This window comes from Camellia sinensis, chromosome 13 (assembly GCF_055761805.1).
Source record: "Camellia sinensis isolate YWXY chromosome 13, ASM5576180v1, whole genome shotgun sequence".
NCBI classification, from domain to species: Eukaryota; Viridiplantae; Streptophyta; class Magnoliopsida; order Ericales; family Theaceae; genus Camellia; species Camellia sinensis.
In genome coordinates, this window is record NC_138973.1 from 5,025,698 (window position 1) to 5,047,831 (window position 22,134).

Here is a 22,134-nt window from a genome sequence, read left to right on the forward strand (position 1 = left end):
CCCTAAATGTGAGATAAAGAAGCAAGTGAGGGTTTCTGGCCTCAAACACGGGAGGGACCTTCAACAAAGTTTAAGAGGGGCCCAAAACATGATATTTTCCAGTTGGTGGCCAGACCCAAAACAGTATAAAAGCATGCTCAAAATGCTATGCAAAATAAGGCCAAAAAGAGAGCTATAACACAAAGTATAAAAAGGATGCCTCAAATAGTAAAAGACCCTTAATGAAACATGAAGAGGGGGTCAAAATAAGGTCTTTTATAGTTCGGAAAAGAGCCCAAAAACAGAAGCACAGGAGGCTAACAAATCATGCAAAAATGGAGCCAAAAGAGAGATACAAAGGCAAGTGGCAAATGGAAGCCTCAAACAGTGATGAGCCCTTCAACAATGTTGAATAAGGGCTCAAAGTAAGCCACTTTACAGTTTATGACATGCCTCAAAACAATTTTTACATAGGCCAAAAATACTACACAAGAAAATGGCATACAAGGGAGGTAATGAAGCAAGTGTAACAAGGAGGCCTCAAACAGTGAGAGGCCCTTAAACAAACATGAAATATGGCTTAAAATAATCCTATCTCCAGTTAGGGTCGGAGCCCAAAAATGTAAGCAAGTATGGCTTATAAATAAATCAAGAAAAGGATAGAAAAGGGAAAAAAGGAGGTTCACCCTTGAAGACTATGCCTTTGACAACTTTTGGACCAAAATGCAGCACTCCTAGGCTCTAAAGAACAACCTCAAGCTGCTGGAATGGAGGATGGAAGGGTGGGGCTATGGGTTGGTGAAGAAATGGGTGTAGGACTTAAGAGGTTTGAAGCTTGGATGAGATAGATATATGGAGGATTGTATGCAATGCTCCAGCTGGTTTTCTAACCTGGTATAAGGAAGAGGAGAGCTTCCTTTATAGAGCCAAGAGACTAAGGCTTCTCTTAGAAGTTTCAAACCATGAGCAAAGATCCTCCATACACGTGTATGGAGGATCCAGTCTGTGCCCTCCAGCTGGCACAGCTGGCATCCACTCAATTTGTAGAATACTCCGGAAGGTCGTCGGCCAGCAAAATTGGTCGGTCGGCTATTTTAAATGGTCGGTCGGCCATCTATTTTGCCGGTTGGATAAATTGATGGCCGGTGGTGGCTGCCAAGGCCAAAAAGTGGCCGGTGGGTGCCCAGATTGAAGCCCCAGAAGTTAGCTTTCCAATGGCGCAAACCTTGCATTAAAATTCCACATGTGGAAAACGTTATGCCCATTTTGGTGAAGCCGCGCAGATTCGATCCAACCGGGATGATGCCCAACTTCAACTGATCATATCTCCCCCACCCGAACTTGGCTTTAAGATATTCTTGAGTGCAAAATGAAGCCCCGGAAGTGAGCTTTCCGACGGTGGTGGCCCCGTAGCTAAAATCCAAGTGTGCAGATTAATAAGCCCGATTCAGCGAGGACTGCTCGACTGCCTTCTACCCAGATTCATGCCTGTCTTCTCCTCCAACTTGGTTTCTCCTCTCCTTTCCTCTTTTCTCCAACTCCAAATCCCTAAACAAAGTGTTTTGAAAGATTTTTCAAAGATTTCATCTCTCTTTCATTCATCTCCAACTTGTCCTTGCTCGGTTTACCGAAAAGCGCAACATTTACCGAAATGTGAGCGTCGGAACATTGTAGAAACTTTATTTCAAAAATGTTTTGAAAGAGAGGGTTTTAAGGTCTAAAAATCATCCAAAATAGCTTTGGTCCAAAACGGGGTGTGAATTTGAGACTTGTCTCTCTCTTTGCCGAAGAAACTGGATCTTTGCCCTGCACACCTTTTATCACCAAGTAAACCATCAGTAACGCCCAAGTCTTATGGGCTGTCAAAAATGGGGTGTCTACAATCGGCGCATGACGTCGTTGGGCCAATAGCCGGTAAAGCATCCGGATTCAGAGTGCCCTTCGTGGATATCACGATTGGCCACATAGAGTCTCCGGATTCGGAGCCCCATTGGCGCAGGACGTCTTTGGGCCAACAAAGCCTCTAGATTCGGGGCCCCATCGGCGCATGATGCCTTTGGGCTGATTAAAGCCTCCGGATTCGAGGCCCGATCTGCGCATGACGCCTTTGGGCCAATTAAGGCCTCCGGATTCAGAGCACCCTTCATGGATATCACGATTGGCCAAATAAAGTCTCTGGATTCGGAGCCCCGTCAGCGCTTGACATCTTTTGGCCAATAATGCGTCTGAATTTGGATCTCCATCGGCGTATGACTCCTTTGGGCTGATTAAAACCTCCGGATTCGGGGCGCCCGTCGTGCATACCACGATTGGCCAAATAAAGTCTCCTGATTCGGAGCTCCAACGGTGCATGATGTCTTTGGGCCAATAAAGCCTCCGGATTGGGAGCCCCATCGGCGCATGATGCCCTTGGGCCGATTAAAGCCTCTAGATTCGGAGCGCCTTTCGTAGATATCACGATTTGCCAAATAAAGACTCCGGATTCAGAGCGCCATCGGCGCATGACGCCATTGAGCCGATTAAAGCCCTCGAATTCGGAGCGCCCTTGGTGGATATTAGAATTGGCCAAATAAAGTCTCCAGATTCGGAGCCCCATCAGCGCATGACGTCTTTCGGCCAATAAAGCCACCAGATTCGAGGTCCCATCAGTGCACGACGTCGTTCGGCCAATAAAGCCTCCGGATTCGGAGCCCCATCGGTGCATGATGCCTTTGGGCCGATTAAAGCCTCCAGATTCAGACCGCCCTTTGTAGATATCACGATTGGCCAAATAAAGTCTCTAGATTCGGAGCCCCATCGGCGCAGGACGTCTTTGGTCCAATAAAGCCTCCAGATTCGGGGCCCCATCAGCGCATGACGCCTTTGGGCCGATAAAGCCCCCGGATCTGGAGCGCCCTTCGTAGATATCACGATTTACCAAATAAAGACTCCGGATTCGGAGCGCCATCGGCGCCTGACGCCATTGGGCCGCTTAAAGCCCCCGGATTTGGAGCGCCTTCGTGGATATCATGATTAGCCAAATAAAGTTTCCGGATTCGGCGACCCATCGGCGTGTGACGTCTTCAGGCTAATAAAGCCTCCAGATTCGGGGGCACATCAACGCATGACGGCTTTGGGCCGCTAAAGCCTCCGGATTCGGAGCGCCGTTCGTGGATATCACGATTGGCTAAATAAAGCCTCCGGATTCGGGGCCCCATCAACGCATGACGTCTTTGGGGCCCCATTGGCGCGTGACATCTTTGGGCCAGCAAAGGCTCCGGATTCGAAGCCCCACCAGCGCATGACGCCTTTGGCCCGATTAAAGCCTCCTGATTCAGAGTGCCCTTTATGGATATCACGATTGGCGAAATAAATTCTCCGGATTCGGAGCCCTATCGGCGCATGACGTCTTTGGGCCAATAAAGCCTCCAGATTTGGGGCCCCATCGGCGCATGACGTCTTTGGCCCAATAAAGCCACCGGATTCAGTGCCCTATCGGTGCATGACACCTTTGGGCTGATTAAAGCCTCCGGATTTGAAGCGCCCTTCGTGGATATCACGATTGGCCAAATAAAGTCTCCGGATTCGCAGCTCCATCGGCGCATGACGTCTTTGTGCGAATAAAGCCTCCAGATTCGGGTTCCCACGACGCATGACGTCTTTAGGCCAATAAAGCCTCCGGATTCGGAGCCCCATCGGTGCATGACGCCTTTAGGCCGATTAAAACCTTCGGATTCGGAGCGCCGTTCGTGGATAACACGATTAGAAAAATAAAGTGTCCGGATTCGGCGCCCCATTGGCGCATGATGTCTTTGGGCTAATAAAGCTTCCAGATACGGGGCCCCATCGACGCATGATCCCTCAGGGCCGATTAAAGCCTCCAGATTTAGAGCGCCCTTCGTGGATATCACGATTGGTCAAATAAATCCTCCGGATTCGGAGCCCCATCGTCGCACGATGCCTTTGGGCCGATTAAAGCGTCCGTATTAGAAGCGCCCATCGTGGATATCACGATTGGCCAAATAAAGTCTCTGGATTCGGAGCCACATCGGTGCGTGACGTCTTTGGGCCAATAAACTCTCCGGATTCAGAGCCCCATCGACGCATGACGTCTTTGGGCCAATAAAGCCTCCGGATTCGGAGCCCCATCGGTGCGTGACGCCTTTAGGATAGTTAAAGCCTCCCGATTCGGAGCGCCCTCCGTGGATATCACGATTGGCCAAATAAACTCTCCGGCTTCGAAGCCCCATCTGCGCATGACATCTTTCGACCAATAAAGCCTCCAGATTCGGGGCCCCATCGGCGCATGGCATCTTCGGGCAAATATAGCCTCCGAATTCGGAGCCCCATCGGAACATGATGTATTTAGGCCGATTAAAGCCACCGGATTTGGAGCGCCCTCCGTGGATATCGAGATTGGCCAAATAAAATCTCCGGATTCGGCGCCCCATGGGCACATGACGTCTTTGGGCCAACAAAGCTTCCAAATTCGGGGCCCCATCGGCGCATGACGCCTGGGGCCGATAAAGCCTCCGGATTCGAAGCACCTGTCGTGCATATCATGATTGGCCAAATAAAGTCTCCCGATTCGGAGCCCCATCGGTGCATGACGTCTTTGGGCCAATAAAGTCTCCGGATTCGGAGCCCAATCGGTGCATGACGCCTTTGGAATCATGAAAGCCTCCAGATTCGGGACGCCCTTCATGGATATCACGATTGACCAAATAAAGTCTCCGTATTCGGTGACCCATCGGCGCAAGACATCTTTGGGCCAATAAAGCTGCCGAATTCGAGCCCCATCGGCGCATGACGGCTTTGGGCTGATAAAGCCTCTGGATTCGGAGTGCCCTTCGTGTATAACACGATTGGCTGAACAAAGCCTCTGAATTTGTAGCCCTGTCGGCGCATGATGCTTTTCGGCCGATTAAAGCGTCTAGATTCGGAGCGCCCTTCGTAGATATCACGATTGGCCAAATAAATATTTCGGATTCAGGTCCCCATCGGCACATGATGACTTTGGGCCGATTAAAGCCTCCGGATTCGGAGCACCCTTCGTGCATATCACGATTGGCCAAATAAAGTCTTCGGATTCGGAGCCCCATCGGTGCATGACGTCTTTGGGCCAATAAAGTCTCCGGATTCGGAACCCCATCAGCGCATGACGTCTTTGCGCCAATAAAGCCTCCGAATTCAGAGCCACATCAACGCATGACGCCTTTGGGCCGATTAAAGCCTCCGGATTAGGAGCGCCCTTCGTGGATATCACGATTGGCCAAATAAAGTGTCCGGATTCGGAGCCCCATCGGCGCATGACGTCTTTGGCCCGATAAAGCCTCCAAATATGGGGCCCCATTGGCGCATGACGTCTTTGGGCCAATAACGCCTCCAGATTCAGAGCCCCATCGGCGCATGACACCTTTGGGCAAATTAAAGCCTCCAGATTCGGAGCACCCTTCGTAGATATCACGATTGGCCAAATAAAGTCTCCAGATTCGGAGCCTCATCGGCGTATGACGTCTTCGTGCCAATAAAGCGTCCAGATTCGGGGCCCCACCAGCGCATTACGTCTTTGGGCCACAAAAGCCTCCGAATTCGGAGCCCCATCGGCGCATGACGTATTTAGGCCGATTAAAGACACCGTATTCGGAGCGCCCTTCGCGGATATCACGATTGGCCAAATAAAGTCTCCAGATTCGGCGTCCCATCGGCGCATGACGTCTTTAGGCCAATAATGCCTCAAGATTCGGAGCACCAATGGCGCATGACGCCTTTGGGCGGATTAAAGACTCCAGATTGGGAGCGTCCTGCGTGCATATCGCGATTGGCTAAATAAAGTCTCCCAATTTGGAGCCCCATTGGTGCATGACGTCTTTGGGACAATAAAATCTCCGAATTCGAAGCCCTATCGACGCATGACGCCTTTAGGCCAATAAAGCCTCCGGATTCGGAGCCCCATCAGCGCATGACGCTTTGGGCCGATTAAAGCCTCCGGATTCGTAGCGCCCTTGGTGAATATCACGATTGGCCAAATAAAGCCTCCGAATTCAGAGCCCCATCGGCGCATGACGTCTTTGGGCGAATAAAGCCTCCAGATTCGAGGCCGCATCGGCGCATGACGTGTTTGGGGCAATAAAGCCTCCGAATTCGGAGCACCATCGGTGCATGACGCCTTTGGGCCGATTAAAGCCTCTGGATTTGAAGCGCCCTTCGTGGATATCACGATTGGCGAAACAAAGTCTCCGTATTTGGCGACCCACCAGCGCATGACATCTTTGGGCCAAAAAAGCCTCCAGATTCGGGGCCCCATCGGCGCATGACGGCTTTGGGCAGATAAAGCCTCCGGATTCGGAGCGCCCTTTGTGGATATCACGATTGGCCAAATAAAGTCTCCAGATTCGGAGCCCCATCGGCGTATGATGTCTTTGGCCCAATAAAGCCTCCAGATTCGGAGCCCCATCGGCGCATGACACCTTTGGGCAGATTAAAGCCTCCAGATTCGGAGCGCCCTTCGTGGATATCACGATTGGCCAAATAAAGTCTGTTGATTCGGAGCCTTATCGGCGCATGACGTCTTTGTGCCAATAAAGCCACCAAATTCGGGGCCCCACCGGCGCATTACGTCTTTGGGCCAATAAAGCCTCCGGATTCGGAGCCCCATCGACGCATGACGCCATTAGGCCGATTAAAGCCTCCTGTTTCGGAGAGCCCTTCGTGGATATCACGATTGGCCAAATAAAGTTTCCAAATTTGGCGCCCCATCAGCGCATGATGTCTTTGGGCCAATAAAGCCTCCAGATTCGGGGCCCCATCAGCGCTTGATGCCTTTGGGCCGATAAAGCCTCCGGATTCAGAGTGCCCTTCATGGATATCACGATTGGCCAAATAAAGTCTCCGGATTCGGTGACCCACCAACGAATGACGTCTTTGTGCCAATAAAGCCTCCAGATTCGGGGCCCCATTGGCGCATGACGTCTTTCGGCCGATAAAGCCTCCAGATTCAGAGCGCCCATCGTGGATATCACGATTGGCCAAATAAAGCCTCCAGATTCGGAGCCCTATCAGCGCATGACGCCTTTGGGCCGATTAAAGCGTCTGGCTTAGGAACGCTTGTCGTAGGTATCGTGATTGGCCAAATAAATACTCCAGCTTCAGGGCCCCATCGGCGCATGACGCCGTTCGGCCGATTAAAGCCTCCGGATTCGGAGCGCCCTTCGTGCATATCACGATTGGCCAAATAAAGTCTCTGGATTCGGAGCCCCATCGGGGCATGACGTCCTTGGGCCAATAAAGTCCGGATTCGGAGCCCCATTGGCGCATGACATCTTTGGGCCAATAAAGCCTTGGGATTCAAAGCCACATCGACGCATGATGCCTTTTGGCTGATTAAAGCCTCCGAATTTGGAGTGCCCTCCGTGGATATCACGATTGGCCAAATAAAGTCTCCGGATTCGGAGCCCTATCGACGCATGATGTCATTGGGCCAATAAAGCCTCTAGATTTGTGGCCCCGTTGACGCATGACGTGTTTGGGCCAATAAAGCCTCCGCATTCGGAGCCCCATCGGCGTATGACGCCTTTAGGCCGATTAAAGCCTCCGGATTCGGAGCGCACTTCGTGGATATCACGATTGGAAAAATGAAGTCTCCTGATTCGGCGCCCCATCGGCGCATGACGTCTTTGGGCCAATAAAGCTTCCAGATTCGGGGCCCCATTGGCACACGATCCCTTTGGGCCAATTAAAGCCTCCGGATTCAGAGCACCCTTCGTGGATATCACGATCGGCCAAATAAATCCTCCGGATTCGGAGCCCCATCGGCGCATTACGCCTCTGGGCCAATTAAAGCGTCCGTATTCGATGCGCCCATCGTGGATATCACGATTGGCCAAATAAAGTCTCCGGATTCGGAGCCACATCGGTGCGTGACATCTTTAGGCCAATAAACTCTCTGGATTTAGAGCCCCATCGGCGCATGACGTCATTGGGCCAATAAAGCCTCCGGATTCGGAGCCCCATCGGCGCATGACGCCTTTAGGACGATTAAAGCCTCCGGATTCAGAGCGCCCTTCGTGGATTTGACGATTGGCCAAATAAAGTCTCCGGATTCAAAGCCCCATCGGCGCATGACGTCTTTCAGCCAATAAAGCCTCCAAATTCGGGGCGCCATCGGCGCATGGCGTCTTTGGGCAAATATAGCCTCTGAATTCGGAGCCCCATCAGCACATGATGTATTTAAGCCGATTAAAGCCATCGAATTTGGAGTCCCCTTCGTGGATATCGAGATTGGCCAAATAAAGTTTCTGGATTCGGTGCCCCATCGGCGCATGACGTCTTTAGGCCAATAAAACCACCAAATTCGGGGCCCCATCGGCGCATGATGCCTGTGGGCCGATAAAGCCTCTGGATTCGGAACGCCCATCGTGGATATCACGATTGGCCAAATAAAGCCTCTGGATCCGGAGCCCATCAGCGCGTGATGCCTTTGGGCCTGTTAAAGCCTTGGTATTCGAAGCGCGCTTCGTGGATATCACGATTGGCCAAAAAGAGTCTCCAGATTTGGAGCCCTATCGGTGCATGACGTCTTTGGGCCAATAAAGCGTCCAGATTTGGGGCCCCATCGGCGCGTGACATCTCTGGGCCAATAAAGGCTCCGGATTCGAAGCCTCATCGGCGCATGACGCCTTTGGGCCAATTAAAGCTTCCTGATTCAGAGCGCCCTTCGTGGATATTACGATTGGCGAAATAAAGTCTCCGGATTCGGAGCCCTATCGGCGCATGACGTCTTTGGGCCAATAAAGCCTCCAGATTTGGGGCCCCATCGGCGCATGACGTCTTTGGGCCAATAAAGCCTCCGGATTCGGTGCCCCATCGGTGCAAGACACCTTTGGACCGATTAAAGCCTCCGGATTCGAAACGCCCTTCGTGGATATCACGATTGGCCAAATAAAGTCTCCGGATTCGCAGCCCCATCGGCGCATGACGTCTTTGTGCCAATAAAGCCTCCAGATTCGGGTCCCGACCGGCGCATGACGTCTTTAGGCCAATTAAAACCTCCGAATTCGGAGCCCCATCGGCGCATGACGCCTTTAGGTCGATTAAAACCTCCGGATTCGGAGCGCCCTTCGTGGATAACACGATTGGCAAAATAAAGTGTTCGGATTCGACGCCCCATTGGCGCATGACGTCTTTGGGCTAATAAAGCCTCCAGATTCGGGGCCCCATCGGCGCACGATCCCTCGGGGCCGATTAAAGCCTCCGGATTCAAATCACCCTTCGTGGATATCACGATCGGCTAAATAAATCTTCCTGATTCTGACCCCCATCGGCGCATGACGCCTTTGGGCCGATTAAACCGTCCGTATTCGAAGCGCCCATCGTGGATATCACGATCGGCCAAATAAAGTCTCCGGATTCAGAGCCACATCGGTGCGTGACGTCTTTGGGCCAATAAACTCTCCGGATTCAGAGCCCTATCGGCGTATGACGTCTTTGTGCCAATAAAGCCTCCGGATTCAGAGGGCCATCGGCGCATGACGCCTTTAGGATGATTAAAGCCTCCGGATTCAGAATGCCCTTCGTTCATATGACGATTGGCCAAATAAAGTCTCCGGCTTCGAAGTCCCATCGGCGCATGACGTCATTCGGCCAATAAAGCCTCCAGATTCAGGGCCCCATCGGCGCATGGCGTGTTTGGGCAAATATAGCTTCCGAATACGGAGCCCCATCAGAACATGATGTATTTAGGCCGATTAAAGCCACCGGATTTGGAGCGCCCTTCGTGGATATCGAGATTGGGCAAATAAAGTCTCCGGATTCGGCGCCCCATCGGCGCATGACGTCTTTGGGCCAATAAAGCCTCCAAATTCGGGGCCCCATCGGCGCATGACGCCTGTGGGCCGATAAAGCCTCCGGTTTCGGCGCACCCATCGTGCATATCACGATTGGCCAAATAAAGTCTCCCGATTCGGAGCCCCATCGGTGCATGACGCCTTTGGGCCGATTAAAGCCTCCGGATTCGGGGCGCCCTTCATGGATATCATGATTGGCCAAATAAAGTCTCCGTATTCGGTGACCCATCGGCGCATGACGTCTTTGGGCCAATAAAGCCGCCAAATTCGGGGCCCCATCGACGCATGACGGCTTTGGGCCGATAAAGCCTCCGGATTCGAAATGCCCTTCGTGGACATCACGATTGGCCAAATAAAGCCTCTGAATTCGTAGCCCTGTCGGCGAATGACGCCTTTAGGCTAATTAAAGCGTCTAGATTTGGAGCGCCTTACATAGATATCGCAATTAGCCAAATAAATACTCTGGATTCAGGGCCCCATCGGCACATGACGACTTTGGGCTGATTAAAGCCTCCGGATTCGAAGCACCCTTCGTGCATATCATGATTGGCCAAATAAAGTCTCCGTATTCGGAGCCCCATCGGTGCATGACGTCTTTGGGCCAATAAAGTCTCTGAATTCTGAGCCCCTTCGGCGCATGACGTCTTTGTGCCAATAAAACCTCCGAATTGGGAGCCGCATCAACACATGACACCTTTGGACCGATTAAAGCCTCCAGATTAGGAGCGCCCTTCATGGATATCACGATTGGCCAAATAAAGTGTCCGGATTCAGAGCCCCATCGGCGCATGACGTCTTTGGGCCAATAACGCCTCCGGATTCAGAGCCATATCGGCGCATGACACCTTTGGGCAGATTAAAGACTCCAGATTCGGAGCGCCCTTCATGGATATCATGATTGGCCAAATAAAGTCTCCAGGTTCGGAGCCTTATCGGCGTATGACGTCTTTGTGCCAATAAAGCATCCAGATTCGGGGCCCCACCGGTGCATTACATCTTTGGGCCACTAAAGCCTCCGAATTTGGAGCCCTATCGCCGCATGACGTATTTAGGCCGATTAAAGCCACCGTATTCGGAGCACCCTTCGCGGATATCACGATTGGCCAAATAAAGTCCCTAGATTCGGCGTCCCATCGGCGCATGTCGTGTTTGGGCCAATAATGCCTCCAGATTCGGAGCCCCATTGGGGCATGACGCCTTTGGGCGGATTAAAGACTCCAGATTAGGAGCGTCCTTCGTGCACATCACGATTGGCTAAATAAAGTCTCCCGATTTGGAGCCCCATTGGTGCATGACGTCCTTGGGACAATGAAATCTCCGAATTTGGAGCCCCATCGACGCATGACGCCTTTAGGCCAATAAAGCCTCCGGATTCGGAGCCCCATCAGCGCATGACGTCTTTGGGCTGATTAAAGCCTCCGGATTCGTAGCGCCCTTGGTGGATATCACGATTGGCCAAATAAAGTCTTCAGATTCAGAGCCCCATTGGTGCATGACGTCTTTGGGCCAATAAAGCCTCCAGATTCGAGGCCGTATCGGCGCATGACGTCTTTGGGGCAATAAAGCCTCCGAATTCGGAGCACCATCGACGCATGATGCCTTTGGGCCGATTAAAGCCTCCGGATTTGGAGCGCCCTTCGTGGATATCACGATTGGCCAAATAAAGTCTCCGTATTCGGCGACCCATCGGCGCATGACATCTTTGGGCCAAAAAAGCCTCCAGATTTGGGGCCCCATCGGCACATGACGGCTTTGGGCAGATAAAGCCTCCGGATTCGGAGCGCCGTTTGTGGATATCACGATTGGCCAAATAAAGTCTCCAGATTCGGAGCCCCATCGGCGCATGACGTCTTTGGGCCAATAAAGCCTCCGGATTCGGAGCCCTATCGGCGCATGACCACTTTGGGCAGATTAAAGCCTCCAGATTCGGAGCGCTCTTCGTGGATATCACAATTGGCCAAATGAAGTCTCCAGATTCGGAGCCTCATCGGCACATGATGTCTTTTTGCCAATAAAGCCTCCAAATTCGGGGCCCCACCGGCGCATTACGTCTTTGGGCCAATAAAGCCTCCACATTCGGAGCCCCATTGGCGCATGATGCCTTTAGGCCGATTAAAGCCTCCTGATTCGGAGCGCCCTTCGTGGATATCACAATTAGCCAAATAAAGTATCCGGATTCGGCGCCCCATCAGCACATGACGTCTTTGGGCCAATAAAGCCTCTAGATTCGGGGCCCCATTAGCGCATTATGCCTCTGGGCCGATAAAGCCTTCGGATTCAGAGCGCCCATCATGGATATCACGATTGGCCAAATAAAGTCTCCGGATTCGGCGACCCACCGACGAATGACGTCTTTGGGCCAATAAAGCCTCCAGATTCGGGGCCCCATTGGTGCATGACGGTTTTGGGCCGATAAAGCCTCCAGATTCGGAGCGCCCCTCATAGATATCACGATTGGCCAAATAAAGCCTCCAGATTCGGAGCCCTATCAGCGCATGACGCCTTTGGGCCGATTAAAGCGTCTGGCTTAGGAACGCCTGCCGTTGGTATCGCGATTGGCCAAATAAATACTCCAAATTCAGGGCCCCATCGGCACATGACGCCTTTGGGCCGATTAAAGCCTCCGGATTCGAAGCGCCCTTCGTGCATATCACGATTGGCCAAATAAAGTCTCCGGATTCGGAGCCCCATCGGGGCATGACATCCTTGGGCCAATAAAGTCTTCGGGATTCAGAGCTGCATCGACGCAAGACGCGTTTGGGCTGATTAAAGCCTCCGAATTCGGAGCGCCCTTCGTGGATATCACGATTGGCCATAAAAAGTCTTCAGATTCGGAACCCCATCGACGCATGACGTCTTTGGGCAATAAAGCCTCCAGATTAGTGGCCCCATCGACGCATGACGTCTTTGGGCTAATAAAGCCTCCGCATTCGGAGCCCCATCGGCGCATGACGCCATTACGCCGATTAAAGCCTCCGGATTTGGAGCACCCTTTGTGGATATCACGATTGGCCAAATAAAGTCTCCGGATTCGGCGCCCCATCGGCGCATGACGTCTTTGGGCTAATAAAGCCTCCAGATTCAGGGCCCCCATCGGCGCATGATGCCTCTCGGCTGATAAAGCCTCCGGATTCAGAGCGCCTTTCATGGATATGACGATTGGCCAAATAAAGGCTCCAGATTCGGTGCCCCATCGGCTCATGACGCCTTTGGGCGGGTTAAAGCCTTTGTATTCGAAGCGCCCTTCGTGGATATCAAGATTCGCCAAATAAGGTCTCCAGATTCGGAGCCACGTCGGTGCGTGACGTCTTTGTCCCAATAAAGTCTCAGGATTCGGAGCCATATCGGTGCATGACGTCTTTGGGCCAATAAAGCCTCCGGATTCGAAGCCACATCGGCGCATGACGCCTTTGGGCCGATTAAAGTCTCCGGATTCGGAGTGCCCTTCGTGGATATCACGATTGGCCAACTAAGGTCTCCGGATTCAAAGCCCCATCGGCGTATGGCGTCATTGGGCCAATAAAGCCTCCAGATTCGGGGCCCCATCGGCGCACGACGTCTTCGGGCCAATAAAGCCTCCAAATTTGGAACCCCGTCGCCGCATGATGTATTTGGGCTGATTAAAGCCATCGGATTCGAAGCGCCCTTCGTGGATATCACGATTGGCCAAATAAAGTCTCCAGATTCGGCGTCACATCGGCGCATGACGTCTTTGGGCCAATAATGCCTCCAGATTTGGAGCCCCATCGGCGCATGACGCCTTTGGGCCGATTAAAGACTCCGGATTTGGAGCGCCATTCGTGCATATCACGATTGGCCAAATAAAGTCTCCGGATTGGGAGCCCCATTGGCGCATGACACCTTTAGGCCAATAAAGCCTCCAGATTCGGAGCCCCATCGGCGCATGATGTCTTTTGGCCAACAAAGCCTCTAGATTCGGAGCCCCATCGGCGCATGACGCCTTTGGGCTGATAAAGCCTCCGGATTCGGAGCGCCCTTTGTAGATATCGCGATTGGCCAAATAAAGACTCCGGATTCGGAGCCCCATCGGCGCATGACGCCATTGGGCTGATTAAAGCCTCCGGATTCGGAGCGCCCTTCGTGGATATAACGATAGGCCAAAGAAAGTCTCCGGATTCGGCGGCCCATCGTCGCATGACGTCTTTGGGGCAATAATGCCTCCAGATTTGGAGGCCATCAACACATGACGGCTTTTGGCTGATAAAGTCTCAGGATTCCGAGTGCCCTTCGTGGATATCACGATTGGCCAAATAAAGTCTCCGGATTCAGAGCCCCATGTCGCATGACGTGTTTGGGCCAATAAAGCCTCCGAATTCAGTGCCCCATCGGCGCACGACACCTTTGGGCCGATTAAAGCCTCCGGATTCGGAGCGCCCTTTGTGGATATCACGATTGGCTAAATAAAGTCTCCGAATTCGCATCCCGATCGGTGCATGACGTCTTTGTGCCACTAAAGCCTCCAAATTTGAGTCCCCACTAGCGCATGACGTCATTGGGCCAATACAGCCTCCAGATTCGGGGCCCCATCGGCGCATGATGCCTTTGGGCCGATAAAGCCTCCGGATTCAGAGCGTCCTTCGTGGATATCACGATTGGCCAAATAAAGCCTCCGGATTCGGAGCCCCATCGGCGCATGATGCCTTTGGCCCGATTAAAGCGTCCGGATTCGGAGCGCCGTTCATGGATAGAACGATTGGCGAACAAAAGTGTCCGAATTCGGAGCCCCTTCAACGCGTGACCTCTTTAGGCCAATAAAGCCTCCGAATTCGGAGCCCCATCGGGGCATGATGCCTTTGGGCCGATTAAAGCCTCCGTATTCGAAGCGCCCTTCGTGGATATTAGGATTGGCCAAATAAAGTCTCCGGATTCGGAGCCACGTCGGTGCGTGACGTCTTTGGGCAAATAAAGTCTCCAGATATGGTGCCCCATCGGCGCATGATGTCTTTGGGTCAATACAGCCTCCAGATTCGAGGCTGTATCGGCGCATGACGTCATTGGGCCAGTAAAGCCTCCGGATTCGGAGCCCCTTCGGCGCTTGACACCTTTGGGCCGATTAAAGCCTCCGGATTCGTAGCTACCTTCGTGGATATCACGATTGGCCAGATAAAGTCTCTCTATTCGGTGACCCATCGGCGCATGACGTCTTTGGGCCAATAAAGCCTCCAGATTCAGGGCCCCATCGGCGCATGATGGCTTTGGGTCAATAAAGCCTCCGGATTCGGAGCGCCCTTTGTGGATATCACGATTGGCCTGATAAAGCTTCCGGATTCAGAGCCCCGTCGGCGGATGATGCCTTTGGGACGATTAAAGCGTCTGGATTCAGAGCGCCCATCGTAGATATCGCGATTGGCCAAATAAATACTCCGGATTCAGGGCCCCATCGGCACATGATGACTTTTTGCCGATTAAAGCCTCTGGATTCAGAGCGCCCTTCGTGCAAATCACGATTGGCCAAATAAAGTGCCCGAATTCGGAGCCCCATCGGTGCATGACGTCTTTGGGCCAATAAAGTGTCCGGATTCTGAGCCCCATCGGCGCATGACATCTTTGGGCCAATAAAGCCTCCGGGTTCGGAGCCGCATCGACGTATGACACCTTTAGGCCGATTAAAGCCTCTAGATTCGGAACGCCCTTCGTGGATATCACGATTCACCAAATAAAGTCTCCGGATTAGGAGCCCCATCGGCGTATGACGTCTTTGGGCCAATAAAGCCTCCGGATTCGGAGCCCCATCGGCGCATGACACCTTTGGGCAGATTAAAGCCTCCAGATTCGGAGCGCCCTTCGTGGATATCACGATTGGCCAAATAAAGTCTCCAGATTCGGAGCCACATCGGTGCATGACGTCTTTGTGCCAATAAAGCCTCCAAATTCGGGGCCCCACCGGGGCATTACGTTTGGGCCAATAAAGTCTCTTGATTCGGAGCCCCATCGGTGCATGATGCCTTTAGGCCGATTAAAGCCTCCGGATTCGGAGCGCCCTTTGAGGATATCACGATGGGCCAAATAAAGTTTCCGGATTCGAAGCCCCATCAGCGCATGACATCTTTAGGCCAATAAAGCCTCCAGATTCGGGGCCCCATCGGCGCATGATGCCTTTGGGCCGATAAAGCCTCTGGGTTCAGTGCGCCCTTCGTCGATATCACGATTAGCGAAATAAATTCTCTAGATTCAGCGATCCACTGACGAATGACACCTTTGGGCCAATAAAGCCTCCAGATTCGGGTCCCCATTGGAGCATGACCACTTTGGCCTAATAAAGCCTCCGGATTCGGAGCACCCCTCGTGGATATGAAGATTGGCCAAGTAAGGCCTCCAGATTCGGAGCCCTAGCAGCGCATGACGCCTTTGGGTGGATTAAAGCGTCTGGCCTAGGAATGCCTGTCGTAGGTATCACGATTGGCCAAATAAAAACTCCAGATTCAGGGCCCCATCGGCGCATGACGCCTTTGGGCCGATTAAAGCCTCCGGATTCGGAGCGCCCTTCGTGCATATCACGATTGGCCAAATAAAGTCTCCGGATTCGGAGCCCCATCGGGGCATGACGTCCTTGGGCCAATAAAGTCTTCGGATTTGGTGCCCCATTGGCGCATGACATCTTTGGGCCAATAAAGCCTCGGGATTTAGAGCCGCATCGACGCATGACGCCTTTGGGCCGATTAGAGCCTCCGAATTCGGAGCGCCCTTTGTAGATATCACGATTGGCCAAATAAAGTCTTCGGATTCGGAGCCCCATCGACGCATGATGTCTTTGGGCCAATAAAGCTTCTAGATTTGTGGCCCCATCGACGCATAACGTCTTTGGGCCAATAAAGCCTCCACATTCGGAGCCCCATCGGCGCATGACGCCTTTAGGCCGATTAAAGCCTCCGGATTCGAAGCGCCCTTCGTGGATATCACGATTGGCAAAATAAAGTCTCCTGATTCGGCGCCCCATCAGCGCATGACGTCTTTGGGCCAATAAAGCCTCCAGATTCGGGGCCCCATCGGCGCACGATCCCTTTGGGCGAATTAAAGCCTCCGGATTCAGAGCGCCCTTTGTGGATATCACGATCGGCCAAATAAATCCTACGGATTTAGAGCCCCGTCGGCGAATGACGCCTTTGGGGCGATTAAAGCGTCCGTATTCGATGCGCCCATCGTGGATATCACGATTGGCCAAATAAAGTCTCCAGATTCGGAGCCACATCGGTGCGTGACATCTTTGGGCCAATAAACTCTCCGGATTTAGAGCCCCGTCGGCGTATGACGTCATTGGGCCAATAAAGCCTCCGGATTCGGAGCCCCATCGGCGCATGACGCCTTTAGGACGATTAAAGCCTCCGGATTCAGAGTGCCTTTCGTGGATATGACGATTGGCCAAATAAAGTCTCTGGATTCGAAGCCTCATCGGCGCATGACGTCTTTCGGCCAATAAAGCCTCCAGATTCGGGGCCCCATCGGCGCATGGCGTCTTTGGGCAATTATAGGCTTCGAATTCGGAGCCCCATCGGCACATGATGTATTTAGGCCGATTAAAGCCACCGGATTCGGAGCGCCCTTAATGGATATCGAGATTCGCCAAATAAAGTCTCCGGATTCGGTGCCCCATTGTCGCATGACGTCTTCGGGCCAATATAGCCTCCAAATTCGGGGCCCCATCGGCGCATGACGCCTGTGGGCCAATAAAGCCTCTGGATTCGGAACGCCCACGTAGATATCACGATTGGCCAAATAAAGCCTCTAGATTCAGAGCCCGTCGGCGCATGACGCCTTTGGGCCTGTTAAAGCTTCGGTATTCGAAACGCCCTTCGTGGATATCGCGGTTGGCCAAATAAAGTCTCCGGATTCGGAGCCCCATCGGTGTATGACGTCTTTGGGCCAATAAAGCGTCCAGATTTGGGGCCCCATCGGTGTGTGACATCTTCGGGCCAATAAAGGCTCCGAATTCGAATCCCCACCGGCGCATGACGCCTTTGGGCCGATTAAAGCCTCCTGATTCAGAGCGCCCTTCGTGGATATCACGGTTGGCGAAATAAATTCTCCGGATTCAGAGCCCTATCGGTGCATGACGTCTTTGGGCCAATAAAGCCTCCAGATTTGGGGTCCCATCGGCACATGACGTCTTTGGGCAAATAAGGCCTCCGGATTCGGTGCCCCATCGATGCATGACACCTTTGGGCCGATTAAAGCCTCCGGATTCGAAGCGCCCTTCGTGGATATCGCCATTGGCCAAATAAAGTCTCCGGATTCGTTGCCCCCTCGGCGCATGACATCTTTTTGCCAGTAAAGCCTCCAGATTCGGGTCCCTACCGGCGCATGACGTCTTTAGGCCAATAAAGCCTCCGGATTCGGTGCGCCATCGGCGCATGACGCCTTTCGGCCGATTAAAACCTCCGGATTCGGAGCGCCCTTCTTGGATAACACGATTGGCAAAATAAAGTGTTCGGATTCGGCGCCCCATTGGTGCATGATGTCTATAGGCAAATAAAGCCTCCAGATTCAGGGCCCCATCGGCGCATGATCCCTTGCGGCAGATTAAATCCTCTGGATTCAGAGCGCCCTTCGTGGATATCACGATTGGCCAAATAAATCCTCCGGATTCGGAGCCCCATTGGCGCATGACGCCTTTGCGCCGATTAAAGCGTCCGTATTCGAAGCGCCCATCGTGGATATCATGATTGGCCAAATAAAGTCTCCGGATTCGGAGCCACAACGGTGCGTGACGTCTTTGGGCCAATAAACTCTCTAGATTCAAAGCCCCATCGGCGCACGACGTCTTTGGGCCAATAAAGCCTCCGGATTCGGAGCCCCATCGGTGCATGACGCCTTGAGGATGATTAAAGCCTCCGAATTCGGAGCGCCCTTCGTGGATATAACGATTGGTCATATAAAGTCTCCGGCTTCGAAGCCCCATCGGCGCATGACGTCGTTCGGCCAATAAAGCCTCCAGATTCGGGGCCCCATCGGCTCATGGCGTCTTTGGGCAAATATAGCCTCCGAATTCGGAGCCCCATCGGAACATGATGTATTTAGGCCGATTAAAGCCACCGGATTTGAATAAATCCTCCAAATTCGGGGCCCCCTCGGCGCATGACACCTGTGAGCCGATAAAGCTTCCAGATTCGGCGCACCCGTCGTGGATATCACGATTAGCCAAATAAAGTATCCCGATCCGGAGCCCCATCGGTGCATGACGTCTTTGGGCCAATAAAGCCTCCGGATTCGGAGCCCCGTCGGTGCATGACGCCTTTGGGCCGATTAAAGCCTCCGAATTTGGGGCGCCCTTCATGGATATCACGATTGGCCAAATAAAGTCACCATATTCAGTGACCCATCGGCGCATGACGTTTTTGGGCCAATAAAGCTGCCAGATTCGGGGCCCCATCGACGCATGACGGCTTTGGGCCGATAAAGCCTTCGGAATCGGAGCGCCCTTCGTGGATATCACAATTGGCCAAATAAAGCCTCTAAATTCGTAGCCCTGTCGGCGCATGACGCCTTTGGGCTGATTAAAGCGTCTAGATTTGGAGCACCCTTCGTAGATATCGCGATTGGCCAAATAAATACTCCAGATTCAGGGCCCCATCGGCACATGACGACTTTGGGCCAATTAAAGCCTCCGGATTCAGAGCACCCTTCGTGCATATCACGATTGGCCAAATAAAGTCTCCGGATTGGGAGCCCCGTCAGTGCATGACATCTTTGGGCCAATAAAGTTTCTGGATTCGGAGCCCCGTCGGCGCATGACGTCTTTGTGCCAATAAAGCCTCCGAATTCGGAGCCGCATCAACGCATGACACCTTCGGGCCGATTAAAGCCTCCGTATTAGGAGCGCCCTTCGTGGATATCACGATTAGCCAAATAAAGTGTCCAGATTCGGAGCCCCATCGGCGCATGACGTCTTTGGGCCAATAAAGCCTCCAGATTTGGGGCCCCATCAGCGCATGACGTCTTTGGGCCAATAACGCCTCCGGATTCAGAGCCCCATCGACGCATGACACCTTTGGGTAGATTAAAGCTTCCAGATTCAGAGCGTCCTTCGTGGATATCAAGATTGGCCAAGGAAAGCCTCCGGATTCGGAGCCCTAGCAGCACATGGCGCCTTTGGGCCAATTAAAGCGTCCGGCTTAGGAACGCCTGTCGTAGGTATCGCGATTGGCCAAATAAATACTCGAGATTCAGGGCCCCATCGGCGCATGACGCCTTTGGGCCGATTAAAGCCTCTGGATTCAGAGCGCGCTTCGTGCATATCACGATTGGCCAAATAAAGTTTCCGGATTTGGAGCCCCATCGGGGCATGACGTCCTTGGGCCAATAAGTCTCCGGATTCGGTGCCCCATTGGCGCATGACATCTTTGGGCCAATAAAGCCCCGGGATTCAGAGCCGCATCAACGCATGATGCCTTTTGGCCGATTAAAGCCTCCGAATTCGGAGCGCCCTTCGCGGATATCACAATTGGCCAAATAAAGTCTTCGGATTCGGAGCCCCATCGACGCATGATGTCTTTGGGCCAATAAAGCCACCAGATTTGTGGCCCCATCGACGCATGACGTCTTTGGGCCAATAAAGCCTCCGCATTCGGAGCCCCATCGGCGTATAACGCCTTTAGGCCGATTAAAGCCTCCGGATTCGAAGCGCCCTTCGTGGATATCACGATTGGCAAAATAAAATCTCCTTATTCGGCGCCCCATCGGTGCATGACGTCTTTGGGCAAATAAAGCCTCCAGATTTGGGGCCCCATCGGCGTACGATCCCTTTGGACCAATTAAAGCCTCCGGATTCAGAGCGCCCTTAGTGGATATCACAATCAGCCAAATAAATCCTCCGGATTCGGAGCCCCATCGGCGCCTGATGCCTTTGGGGCGATTAAAGCGTCCGTATTCGATGCGCCCATCGTGGATATCACGATTGGCCAAATAAAGTCTCCGTATTCGGAGCCCCTTCGGCACATGACGCCTTTAGGATGATTAAAGCCTCTGGATTTAGAGCGCCCTTCGTGGATATGACGATTGGCCAAATAAAGTCTCTGGATTCGAAGCCCCATCGGCGTATGACGTCTTTCGGCCAATAAAGCCTCCAGATTCGAGGCCCCATCGGCGCATGGCGTCTTTGGGCAAATATAGCCTCTGAATTCGGAGCCCCATGGGCACATGATGTATTTAGGCCGATTAAAGCCACCGAATTCGGGGCGCCCTTTGTGGATATCGAGATTGGCCAGATAAGGTCTCCGGATTCGGTGCTCCATCGGCGCATGACGTCTTCGGGCCAATAAAGACTCCAAATTCGGGGCCCCATCGTCGCATGACGCCTGTGGGCCCATAAAGCCTCCGGATTAAGAACGCCCATCGTGGATATCACGATTGGCCAAATAAAGCCTCTGGATTCAGAGCCCATCGGCACATAACGCCTTTCGGCCTGTTAAAGCCTCGGTATTCGAAGCGCCCTTCGTGGATATCACGATTGGCCAAATAAAGTCTCCGGATTCGGAGCCCCATCGGCACATGACGTCTTTTGGCCAATAAAGCCTACAGATTCGGGGCCCCATCGGCGCATGACGCCTATGGGGCAATAAAGCCTCCAGATTCGGAGCACCCTTCGTGGATATCACGGTTGGTCAAATAAAGCCTCCAGATTCGGAGCCCCATCGACGCATGACGCCTTTGGGCCGATTAAAGCGTCAGGATTCGGACTGCCCTTCGTAGATATCATGATTGGCCAAATAAAGCCTCAGGATTTAGAGCCCCATCGGCACATAACGCCTTTGGGCTTATTAAAGCCTCCGGATTCAGAGCGCCCTTCGTAGATATCACGATTGGCCAAATAAGGACTTCGGATTCGGAGCCCCATCGGCGCATGACCCCTTTGGACCGATTAAAGCCTCCGGATTCGGAACGCCCTTCGTAGATATCACGATTTGCCAAATAAAGACTCCGGATTCGGAGCCCCATCGGCACATGACGCCTTTGGGCCGATTAAAACCTCCGGATTTGGAGTGCCCATCGTGGATATCACGATTGGCCAAATAAAGTCTCCGGATTCGGCAACGCATCTGCACATGATGACTTTGGGGCAATAAAGCCTCCAGATTTGGGGCCCCATCGGTGCATGACGCCTTTGGACCGATAAAGCTTCCGGATTCAGAACGCCCTTCATGGATATCACGATTGGCCAAATAAAGCCTCCAGATTCGGAGCCCCATCGACGCATGATGCCTTTGGGCCGATTAAAGCGTCCAGATTCAGAGCGCCCTTCGTGGATGTCACGATTGGCCAAATAAAGTCTCCGACTTCGGAGCCCCTTCAACGCATGATATCTTTGGGCCAATAA